This window comes from Notothenia rossii, assembly GCF_949606895.1.
Source record: "Notothenia rossii genome assembly, chromosome: 1".
In the NCBI taxonomy this organism is placed as follows: Eukaryota; Metazoa; Chordata; class Actinopteri; order Perciformes; family Nototheniidae; genus Notothenia; species Notothenia rossii.
In genome coordinates, this window is record NC_136912.1 from 4,299,002 (window position 1) to 4,311,501 (window position 12,500).

Sequence of the window (12,500 nt, forward strand, 5' to 3'; positions counted from 1 at the left end):
TGGAAAACACAATAACGTTGCTCTCCCTGCCCTTTCTCCTTCCGTCTCTCTCCTGCAGACACGGGACATTAAGCAGCACTTTATGGCCGTTATGTCACCGCTCACCCCCATCCTCCACAACCATGGTACGCCCCGATCATTCCCTCTTATTGGGAGAGCCCATGTGCTATGTGCAGGGGGGTGTTTGGAGGGAGACTGCTGGTAGGGTTGGAGGTAATATTGTAATGGCTCCATCACCTCGGGGGCTGGAATCTTTTCCACCAGCTCATGTCACCAGAGCCCACCCTCTCACTTTATCAAAGCCAGTTCTCTTCATCCAAACATCTTTTTTCATCCTCATTTCATTCCCCTCTGTTTTCTTCCTGCTGGTTGCTGAAGCTGGCAGAGGCAGGATGCAAGCACTCTCATTCTGACCACATTTCTCCACCCTCATCCCCCCTTCCTCTTCATTTTCTCACTCTCACATTATTGCTGATCTCAGCAGAGTGCTAACACTCAGCTGATGGACTCTCTCTCTACCTCCACCCCCAACCAAACTCCCATGTTTCCTTTTCTTCCTCCACCTTTCCTTCCCTTTCTCCTTTCCTTGGTGCATCTCCTCAGAGAAGGATGAGGAGAAATGAAGGTGGCTGATTAGGAGGGATCGTCTCTTCTCTGTCTTTTCTCCATCATGCACTCTTCTGTCCTTTAATCAAATACACGTTTTTTTATTAACCTTTATTGATCTATGGGAGGGTTGCTGAGTGTGCACGCTTTTCTGCAAACACCCTCCGGACACTTTAAGAGCTTAAATCTTTCGCACAAGAGCACCTTGATCAAAAGACTTTTAAACAGATTTGCCTAAAACGGTGAAAAGATACCAGAAGCAGTTATTCTCTGCTGCAGTGACCTGGAGTCCTTTAAATACATTTACAAGCATCTCCCCCCTGTTCGCCCACGTCATTACTTCCTGTCTCTAATCTTCCTCCAGTTTTTCCATTCACCTCTCCGTCTCTTTCTCTTCCGGCCGCCTGATTGGCCGACCTGTCCCTCCGTCTCCTGCCCGCACGACTCCTCGAGCTCATGGGACAGGACGTCTGGACTTCTGTGTCCTTGTGTGTGTGTGTACGTCATGTCGTTGAATGTGTGTGTGGGAAGTTTTTAATCAAGGCTCTATGGTGTCTTTTGGGCTGCAGTTTCCCCGAATTCCATATTTGATACGTACAATAAACACCCCACATATAACTTCACCTAATAATCAATACATTGAAGCTCAAGTCAAACATAGTGCTACCTTAACAATGCATTTAAAGTATTGCATACAGACTTTTAATGTCTGCTTAATCTCTAAAAAGTATTATATAGGGTTAAAGCAAATTGTATTCAGAGTGGTTAGTGTACATTTCTTTTCACTTTCTTTTCATTTGCTGATATTTAATTCTTATTGAAGCCCATGTTAATGACTTTGTTAAATGCTTACATTGTTTTTTATGTTTTAAAATGTAGGTATCATACATTTCGTAGTTATTTGTAATAGTTTTCAGGTCTTCCACCAAAAGCGCTGACATTGGAGAACTCACAGGACGGTCCATTTGTTATGCTTTTGTTTCTGCCTCTCTGCTTCAACTAACTTTGTGTTCTTATACATTAACTGTATATATCAATATTGAATAAGCTGAATACCATTTTTTTGAAAGGGGTTGCTAGCTGAATTAGCATCCAACATCAGCTCATGAGCATTTTAGCTTCTGTTAGCCTTTAATTTGGTTTCAAGGACATATTTTGTTTATATTTAGTTCCTTCTCACTTATCTAATCATCCTTGTTCCCAGATGTAGCTAAAAGTTGTTTGAAATGTTTGTACGATTACTTTACAGCATCTAACGGCAGATAGACAAAGTTAGCAAACAACTAGCTTGTAAAACAGGAGCTAAAGAGTCAGATATTTCTCTCATGAGTTTGGAAAAACCCTGCCAGAAGGGGTGCTATGTCACCAAAAGTATTCGATGGACTAAAGGAGAACACTTCTTTACAGTTTGACTTTTTCCATGTCCCACGAAGATGTCAAGAGTCAGGTAGGGGGAGGCAGATTGAAATTAGGTTGCTCAAGGACTCTTCAGCAGGAGAAACTCTCGTCACGCTGTAGGAGTGAGGATGAACGGGTCTGAACCCGGTGCCCTCACATTGTGTGTCTGTAGGTGTGCGTTTGTGTCTGTGACTCTATTTCTGTTCACAAGGGTGTGTGGGTGCTCACAAACTACCACACACTGAAGCAGTATGTTGCTTAAAGGGAAATGTAATCTCATCAAGTCTGTTTCCAAACTGCTAGTTGATCCGTAGTAACAACAACCTGGTTTCCTACACTACAGAAGCAGTTTCAATACAGCCGATCCTGCCGTTTAATCCACATCCTCAGAAAAATAAACACTCCTCAAACTCAATCCAACTCTAATTCAAAGACAGAAGTATGTTTACCAGACACATGACACATACAGGAAGCTATTTCCCAAGATTTCGTCTGTCAAATGTTCTGCTTTGCAACTTGATAACCAACTATTTAAGTGCTTATCTAAACCAAGAAAATAAATGCTTTTCTGTATAACAGGACACCTACAGTATGGTGCCAAAAGTAGAATGACTATAGTTCTCAAGGTATATTTTCCCAGCACCTAACTCTATATACTGAAGTCCTCAGAACGTCATGACAACATATGTGTTATATCAGTGTCTTCCAACACTTTTGACCAGTTTCTGAGCTGTTACCTATGTATTAAAGGGCTGTTGAGGTTTTAAGAGATTTATAAAATGTAAAAAATGTATTGTGGTTTGGGTTAAAGGTGACCTATCATGCAAAATGCACTTTTGTACGTCTTTTCTACATGAACATGTGTCCCCGGTGTTCCAGGGAACTCACCAAGTGTCAGAAAACACAACGCTCTCTATTTTCCTCCATACCCAAATCTCTAAAAAAGGGGCTGCAACAGATCTGATACAGACTTGAACACTTCTATGACGTCACAGAAGTGGCGCTACGGCTATTGGGCCAACTCCACCAATCAGGAGGAGACAGCCACGGACATTGCCGTTGGAAAGCGCTGGAGACGCTGTAGTACATATGCCAAGCCTGTAGATGGTGCTGTTCTCACAGAATCAGCCCATGATGCGAAGACAGTGTTAAATTGAGCGAAATGAGGAATGGCTAAAATGCATGATCTGTTTGGTATTTTGAAAAATAACATGTATAAATAAGCCTTATATAGGTATGGTCCTACACTATATTATTCAAATATAGCATGATAGGTCCACTTTAAAATAACTACTTGGTGAGGGAACAATCAAAGCCATGCTCAAAAGAAACCTTTAAGCGGGAAAATGTCCAAGTCTTTGTTGACACGCCTCTGAAACTCTATTTGATTTTGAGACTGTTAATGAACACATTGTTTGTTCCACCTACTTCCAAAAAGGTTTCTTTAGGCATTTAAACCAAAGATGTTTGAACAAAGCCTGCATGTTCTTGCTTTGCCAACATCTACAGTATGATGTCAACTCTAACTTGTCCTCTAGCGAAATGAATGCCTAAACCCAACTTGAATTCAATAGCAGTTTTGATTTCTATGAGCCAACACCTGACAAACACACACACAACGTTAGATATATATATCTCTTTGATTCGACTATCCAAGATTTAGTATGTCAACCAACCAATCCCAGGTCTGATCTTGCCCACGGGAATGACTGGCTTTTCACCAGATGATAGCTCTCTGTATAACAGGACACCTACAGTATGGTGCCCACAGTGCAATGACTGTACAAAGTTCTCAAGGTATATTTAACTCGCAGCACTTAACCCTCCCTGAAGTCCTCAGAACCTCATGACAAAATATGTGTTATATCAGTGTCTAACAACACTTTTGACCAGTTTCTGAGCTGTTACCTATGTATTAAAGGGCTGTTGAGGTTTTAAGAGATTTATAAAATGTAAAAATGTATTGTGGTTTGGGTTAAAATAACTACTTGGTGAGGGAACAATCAAAGAAAACCATGTCCAAGTCTTTGTTGACATACCTACCTGAAACTCTATATGATTTTGAGACTGTTAATGAACACATTGTTTATTCCACCAACTTCCAAAAAGGTTTCTTTAGGCATTTAAACCAAAGATGTTTGAACAAAGCCTGCATGTTCTTGCTTTGTCAACATCTACAGTATGATGTCAACTCTATCTCGATGGCTCTCTGTATAACAGGACACCTACAGTATGGTGCCCACAGTACAATGACTGTACAAAGTTCTCAAGGTATATTTAACTTGCAGCACTTAACCCTCCCTGAAGTCCTCAGAACCTCATGAAAAACGATGTAATAAATCAATGCCTTCCAAAACGACTGACTACTTTCTGATTTGCAACCACTGCGGTAAAGTTAAGTTGATTTAGGCTCAAAGACAACTTTCTGTGTTAGTGAAAATATGTAGATTTTACTACTTGGTTTGGCGAAAATCTCACTCGTCCACTTTTCAAAGAAACCAACATGTATTGCCTTTAGACCACGTTGACCCATCCACCTCAAGCTCATTCCTGTATGATTTAGAGACTCTATTCCACATATCTATTTCTCTGCCTACTTCTATAAAGGTCATTTTACACATTTGAACAAACAAGTCTTGCAATTTATCCTGTGAAACCAACCTAAATCAAACTGACTTCAAACAAACTGCAGAACAGTTGTCAGAATAAACACAGCCTACATTTGATATCCTTTCGCGAACGACTACGGTCCAAACCATATCTTTTCCTGATAGAGAAATTAATGCACTTGATAGAAACTCGTAATGTCCACCTGCTCTATTACTTCTGTATATCAGAACAGCTCATTGAGTTTCAAACAGACGGCCATTACAATGCTTGTGCAACCTAAAGCCCTTTACATGAGTGCAGTGTTCGTGTGCAGCAGAGAGCGTTGGGGGCACCGAGTTGGAGGGTACAGGAGAACGTGTAGGAGAGTGATGAGTCTGTAAATGACTGCAGAGCAATAATGATAATGGAAGTGATGGCAAAGGGACAATTTTACGCCAGGTACCCACCCCCTCCCCCTCTTTCTGTGACCTCAATTTTCTCTCCATGCTTGACTTAATTTCCCCGCTCAATGTTCGTACAGTACTCTCTCTCAGAGGAGGTACTGTACTCTACTGTAACACCTGTGTGTACCGAAGGAGAGCGACCTGATTCAAAACAAAGTTAGTTTCAATCACAGCGGGAAGTTTAGGAGCTTGGGGAGTAACATAATTAGATGTTAAACATTATTAGATTGCCAAAAAATGAACGGTTTTCCCTTACAGTTACATAAAAAAGACGTTATCAGAGGACAATGAAGTTGAACCGAAGTTCATGCTCTTAGTTGATCATGATGTGCGAGAGTAGAATCACAGCATGGTATGGTAACCTAGCAGTGCAGCCTGCTATATATGGGGGTTAAAGAATATCCTCTTACTTTCTGGTAGGAGGTTTGGGGTCCCCCAAAGCAGGCTAAACCACTACAACACCTCCAAGAAGCTTCTCAACAAAGAAATGTACCGTATAGTTTAAATCTTGGCCAAGAGGGTTGTGAAATTGGTCGTAATGAGGCGCTTTCACACCGCAGTACTTTTCCCACTTTAGTTCCGATATAGTTCCGAAATGTCGCGTTCACACCAAAAAGAGCCGGAACTAAAATTAGTTCATCAGAACCATTTTTACCCCCTTTGCCGTCCCTTACTTTCGTGGGAGAAAAAGGTTCCTATGTCTGATTGGCTGGGCGGATTGCAAACCACGCCCCGCAAAACTCCCGAAAGGTTTTGTGAAGCCGCCATTTTATTATCCTCGCATTAGCATTATTAGCATTAGCATTAGCCCAGCGCAGAGAGACTAACTTATGGCAACACAAAAGAAAACATGGGAGCGGTGGAGATGAGGAGGTGTCGGCGTTCTGGCCGTTTACTCGGAAGGCTTCAGTAGAAGCTGCTGGGAGTCCCAGCAGCTTCTACTGAAGCCAGTCCCCAACTCCGGGGACATCCGGCCGGGGACTCCGGGTGGCAGTATACGCCGTGAAGTGGTTTACGGCCTGCCAGTAAACCCAAAGCAGAAGAAGAAGAAGTGACGTCAGCGGCTTCATTTGCCTAATCCTCCCCCAGGGACTTATTCCGGTGTGAACGCGATCTGTACTTAGTTCATCAGAACTAAAAGAGTTCTGATGAACTAAGTTCTGATGAACTAAGTTCTCATGAACCTTTGTGGGAAAAGTACTGCAGTGTGTAAGCGCCAATGGTCAGTAGGGTTGTCTGGGTATAAGTGTATTTTCAAACTTTGGATATGTACATAAATCATGTTTTAATATGTTAATGTATTTGATCGTGTACCATGTACGTGTGATTTATTATCTTTTGTGGAACTACAGGGCAGAGTACAGAACAAATTTCCTACGGGGACAATCAAGTATATCTTATTGATCGTAGTACTTTGGGAAACAAATGGAGATTGCTAGCAGGATAAAAAAGTTGCAATACATTTTGAAAGAAGTACGAAGGACACATTCTCGTTGCTAAATAACTTGCTTTCTTCTTATTCGAAAGTTAAATTGTTCTGTCGTCTAAACTTAAGTCAACACCATCTTATTGATATTTATTTTCTCTGGTATACATTGGCGTTTTTAAGTAACCATCCCATCCCTGGAAGCTTCCCAGGCTCAATGTGCTTTGACAGACTATGTTTGAGTGTCCAAGTCAATACAGCTGGATACATATCTTTATGAAGACCGGTTAGATCTATTCTGTCCTGCTTCTGACGCAGCAATCAAATGTCCCTGCAGTGAGTCAGAGGCGGTCCTGAAGTCATTAGGTGTCTTTGCCAGGGACACTGGACACTACATCCGTCTTTTGCACTGACATGTGGGAATTTCTTTCTACGGGGTTAGGGTTAGGGTCTCTCCATTGAGACAAACAATGCAGTGTTTGTTAAATATGTTCAGAAACTCAACTGAGTTCAAGTAGTTGTGTCCGTCCATTCTGGTGCATCATACCCATTGTTGACTCTGAGTTAAATTGTTTATTAGTCAAATAACTTATTGTTGCATCAGGTGAACTCTATGTGTCATCATAAAATGCAGTTATCAATGTTTACGTGCACAGTCGATCCCTTTATCTTTGTTCACACCGAACACAAAGCATTTTTGGTTGCAACACCAAAGTCAATGCCTAGACGAGAATAGGAGACAATGCAGACAAATATTTGTTTTGAGTAGGAGCCAACATGATGAAGACATGGTTGGATACAGTATGTCTTAAAATGATGATGGTAACAGTTTCAAAACAGCTGTAAGTGTTTTTTTAATATGGTCCTGGACGGCCTATTTTTTTTATTAACAGCCTAATGTACAGGTCATAAATAATCTCCTATACATATCCTATTAACTACACGTCTGCTTCTGTAATGCAGTTTAGACGCAGTATGTTTGGAACTACAGCCACCGTCTTGCAAAATATTTAAAAAACAAACTTGTCAAAGCGTACTTTCAAGTTTTCGCTGCAGCTCAAGAGGTTATTACTTGCACAACTTCTTCTAAGTTATCCCAAGAGTGAGACAGAACCAACCAACTTGGAAAATGCATTCAACAAAAAATCAGTATACCATTTTAAATCATATATTATACGATGAGTCTATTTTTGAGCACCATCATTGTTATCCTCCATTAGAAGAGTCACAGGGACGTCTGTCCTCTCATTGACTGCCCGGAGTCTACAGTAAATGATTAGATTACTGCGTGACGTCACAGCAGGGCACCGAGAATCAATGAACTGTCATCTCTGAATTCTAAATACACTGGTCCCTGTGTGTGTGTGTGTGTGTGTGTGTGTGTGTGTGTGTGTGTGTGTGTGTGTGTGTGTTCCCCTTCATCTTAGTCTGTCATTAATTCTGGACCTCATCAACGTCTCTCTCCAGTGTGTCTGCCAAAGATGAAGTCAGCACACACAAACACACACACACACACACACACACACACACACACACACACACACACACACACACACACACACACACACACACACACACACACACACACACACACACACACACACACACACACACACACACACACACACACACACACACACACACACACACACACACACACACACACACACACACACACACACACACAATTACATTTTGTCCTAGTTAAACATTTGGAGTGAACTGGGAGGCTGCGGCTCAGTGGATAGTGTGATGGACTTTGAATCAGGGGATAGCAAGTTTGAGTCCCACTGCAGTCAGCATGTCGTTGTGTCCCTGAGACACTTCACCCCAAGTTGCTCCTGTGGGGATTGTCCACAGTACTCAATGTATGCAAGTCGCTTTGGATAAAAGCATCTAACAAAGGACATGTAATCTAACTGTATGAACTTACTTCTGTAACAAAGAGCACATGCACTGTTGTATAACTGGAAACCATTGTTTGATGTTGGTGAATGAGGACAAACACCATAATACCATAACAGGTAACTCCTGGTCCTCACTTACAAAGCCCTCCACCACCTGGCCCCCCCTACCTCACTGACCTCCTCATCCTCTACCAACCACCCCGGTCCCTCAGATCCACCTCAGCCAGTTTGTTTTCCATCCCCAAGGCCAAGCTCTGGAGCTTCGGGGACAGAGCCTTCTCTGTGGCTCTGGAACTCCCTCCCCCTGAGTCTGAGTCCCTCACCCTGTTCCAGTCCCGCCTCAAAACCCACCTCTTCAACTCTGTATCCATAAGCCCCCCCCCCCCCCCCCCCCCCCCCCTCCGCCCCCATCTCAACCAACTTCCTCCTGTCTGTTTTGTTTTGTTTCTTTGTCTACCCTCCCTCCCAAATGTAAAGTGTCCATAGGTTCATGAAAAGCGCCATAGAAATATAATTTATTATTATTAGTGTGTAATGTTTCTATGATAGCACAAAGAGATTGGTTTTGTTGCAATTAGATTAATTTGAAGTCCCTTTGTTCCTAGTTTTCCGATAAGGGAGGGTTTGTCCTCTGAGGTCCATGAGTATGAACTGGAAAAAGTGCCTTAATTGTAGTTTAAACGGACATTTGGAGTTCACTGAGTCAGCATACTCCCAATGTCCCCTGCTGGCTGATCACAGTAGTGCAAGAAAAGCAATGTGTGTTGAGAAACCTTGAACTAGGGTCAATAATTATTCTGTTATTCATTTTCAAAGACTAAAATATCTATTTTTACGACATTGTTTAAATGTGGGCCACCAAATGAACGAGATCCAGATCATAATACAGGGAGGCGTGTGGCGCAGTGGTGTTCGGATCAGGGGGGCACAGGTTCAAACCCCACTGAAGTCAGCATGTTGTTGTGTCCCCACAGTATTATGTAAGTTGCTTTGGATAAAAGTGTCTAACAAGTAACATGTAATGTAATCCATGGAGGCACACACAGGCTTGTAGGGTGATAATGACTAAGTGACTGCTTGCCTTTTTGAATCAAGCAACTTTGAAACAAGCAAGTCAGGAAAACTACAAAAGCAGTGAGTTTTCCTTCAGTGTCAAAAAGATGCTATCCTAAATCAAATCTGAAATAGAAAAATGCAATACGACTAAAATAGTAATTTAAATTATACAATGTCTGTACGTGTAGGAATGTTTGTATGCAACGTGCTAACTTCCGTATAAGCGTGTAAAAAACAACATATGTGGTAAGTTCCCTTTTCAACATTGTTGGGTTTTGCATTGAAGTTAAGTTGCGTCAAGGAGCAAGAGTCCATGAGTACATGCTAAATCCAAACACTGAAGCTCGTTGCTGTTGATATTTACATTAAGTGACCCATTCTCCGTAACCAGTGGATCGTTAGAGCATGGCGGAATTTGACAGCGAGCTAACTAGCCAACAAGCTAGTATCTAGCGGAATAAAGCTCTGGTCATGCTTTCTACCAGGCTTTGGAGAAGTTTCCAAAAAGTGTATTCTCTTCGAGGTCTTCCATTGGTTCTCACATATAAACACACACACACACACTCACACACACACACACAGACACACACACACATCGAGGAATCATGGTGAGCATGAACCGTCTTCTGTGTTCATACGACGACCTTGAATTCAATTTAAAATGTTTTATATGAATAAACATGAACGTTGAAATATAACTATAATTGGCAATATGGACCATGCATGGTAATTGAGTGTATAATCTAAATACAGGACAACAGTGTGTGTGTGTGTGTGTGTGTGTGTGTGTGTGTGTGTGTGTGTGTGTGTGTGTGTGTGTGTGTGTGTGTGTGTGTGTGTGTGTGTGTGTGTGAGTGTAACAGCAGAGTGTGTGTGTTATGTAGGCTGTTCTGAGTGATTGATCATAGGGAGCAGGGAAAAGCAGGTTACTGCAGCGCTCACACCACACACACACACACACACACACACACACACACACACACACACACACACACACACACACACACACACACACACACACACACACACACACACACACACACACACACACACACACACACACACACACACACACACACACACACACACACACACACACACACACACACCCTCTCTGAGCGGGCTCCTTTCAGCGTTTGCTCTTTCTCATTTCCCTCTCTCTCCCTTCCCCCTTATTCCATCTCCATCTTTGCCTCTCCTCGTCCTCCTCCCATCCTTCCATCCATACTCTCACTCTCTCCATATATCACTCTCACCTCCCTCTCTCTCTCCCCCCACCCAAAGCCATCACTCTTCCCTCCTTCCTGTGGTTCACCTCCTCTCTGCTCCCGTCCCTCTCACGCCTTCTTTAGCAGCCAAACCCATCTTGTATCCCCCCCCCCCTCTCCATATTTCTCTCTGTCCTGTTATCCATAGCCCAGGGGAATGGAGAGACATTGTCACGTGTCTCCCCTTCTCTCCCCCTTCTCCTCCTCCCTCTCTCCTCTAGCTGCAGTGGTAAGCAGAGGCTTCATGTCTCTCAGGGCTGCCTCTATAAATCTATTTGCAAATGGAAGAAACCAACACATCGTCCTCGTCATAGACTTTAACAGGTTGGGCATATTTAAAGCTAATGCAATAGCACTCATGATGGTTTGGCACATTGAAAGCTTATGCACTTCATGGTTGAATGCACTTATTATAAGTCCGGTTTTTTGCGGTTAGATTTTTGTCTGTATCTGTAATTTATTTACGCTTGCGTACATAAAACATACATTTACCCTCTGATAGATGGATAAAGGAATTATTATTTGCATAAAAAGCTTCAACTAAGTAAAATACAACGACACGATTTTACCCGGAAACTCCACTGGAAAAACGAAATATTCTCTTATTGGGTGTTTTGATTATAGTGGGGGACATGTTCTTAATGCTTGCTCCCAAATCCCCCAATGAGGTTATAACGATGCATATATATATTGTACACTCATCTTAATTTACTGTACCTATGATGCTGTGAGAGAAGGAAGTGTTGAGATGGAGAGCTAAACCGTGGCAATGCTTAGAATCATTTGTAAATGAAGTCAGTATTTCTCTCCTAACAGGGTATATGCAGGAATCCTGAAGTCACATGTAAATCCTTTTAAGACCCTTTCCATACATTTTAAGACCTTTTTTAAGACCCTTTTCATACATTTTAAGACCTCATCGCCACTTTGAGTTCTAACCGGTTACCATGGCGACACACTTTACCTCACATTGACTATATACAGTATTGATTGTCCTTCCTCCTTATCTTCCAACCATTTGGACGCAAACTTGCATTTCCCCATAACGATGTTGCTTAGCAACCGGCGTAAACGGACCTTCGCGCGCTATCAAGCAGTGAGCGTGCGATGTCCTGTTCAGATGACGTCAAATCCAACGGGATGCCATAAATAAAGTACACAGAATCACACAACACACCTACGCAATGATTACATTCAGGCAGACTGTAGAATACAACCTCTTTGGACAATGTATATACTTATTGAAAACAAGCTACAAAATGTAATACCTTGGAAAATGCTGTTTAATACTTTTTAATAGCCTTCATTTTCGTAAAATTTATTTATCAACTTTTAATACTTTTTAAGACCCCGCGGACACCCTGCCTAAAAAACAATACAAAGGCACTGGGCCAACGAATATTTTCATGTTTCCTCAAGCTTGTGCAATTTTGCGCACTTGTGTTTTTAAGCCAATAGAGCACGGGCCTTAGTGCACCATCATCATGGTTAGAAGAAATTGACAATGTTATGTAAACATGAACACAGCACCACTGGACTGTATACATTTGATTCAATGAAACACCTGGGGTCGCTCAAAAGCCCTCAGGAAGTTCAGCGTGCATTGGAGCTAATCTTCATAGTGGCCGAACGGTGGTACTACACCTTCATACTTTCTCCCATTGGTAACGTCTGTATATCAGCAGATTTGAACAGAACTTTTTTTAAACCATGGGGTCCGAAAAGTTGTAGATTTTCTGTCTTTTCATTACATTGAGACACATGTGTAATTTCTACACCTTATTCA

The 12,500-nt window shown here is 42.0% G+C and overlaps 1 protein-coding gene across 1 annotated transcript in view; it reads right to left on the reverse strand.

Annotated features, from left to right (window-relative positions):
* The window catches only part of LOC307045206 (voltage-dependent P/Q-type calcium channel subunit alpha-1A-like), a 166,811-nt gene that overhangs the window by 114,171 nt on the left and 40,140 nt on the right, over positions 1-12,500 (reverse strand).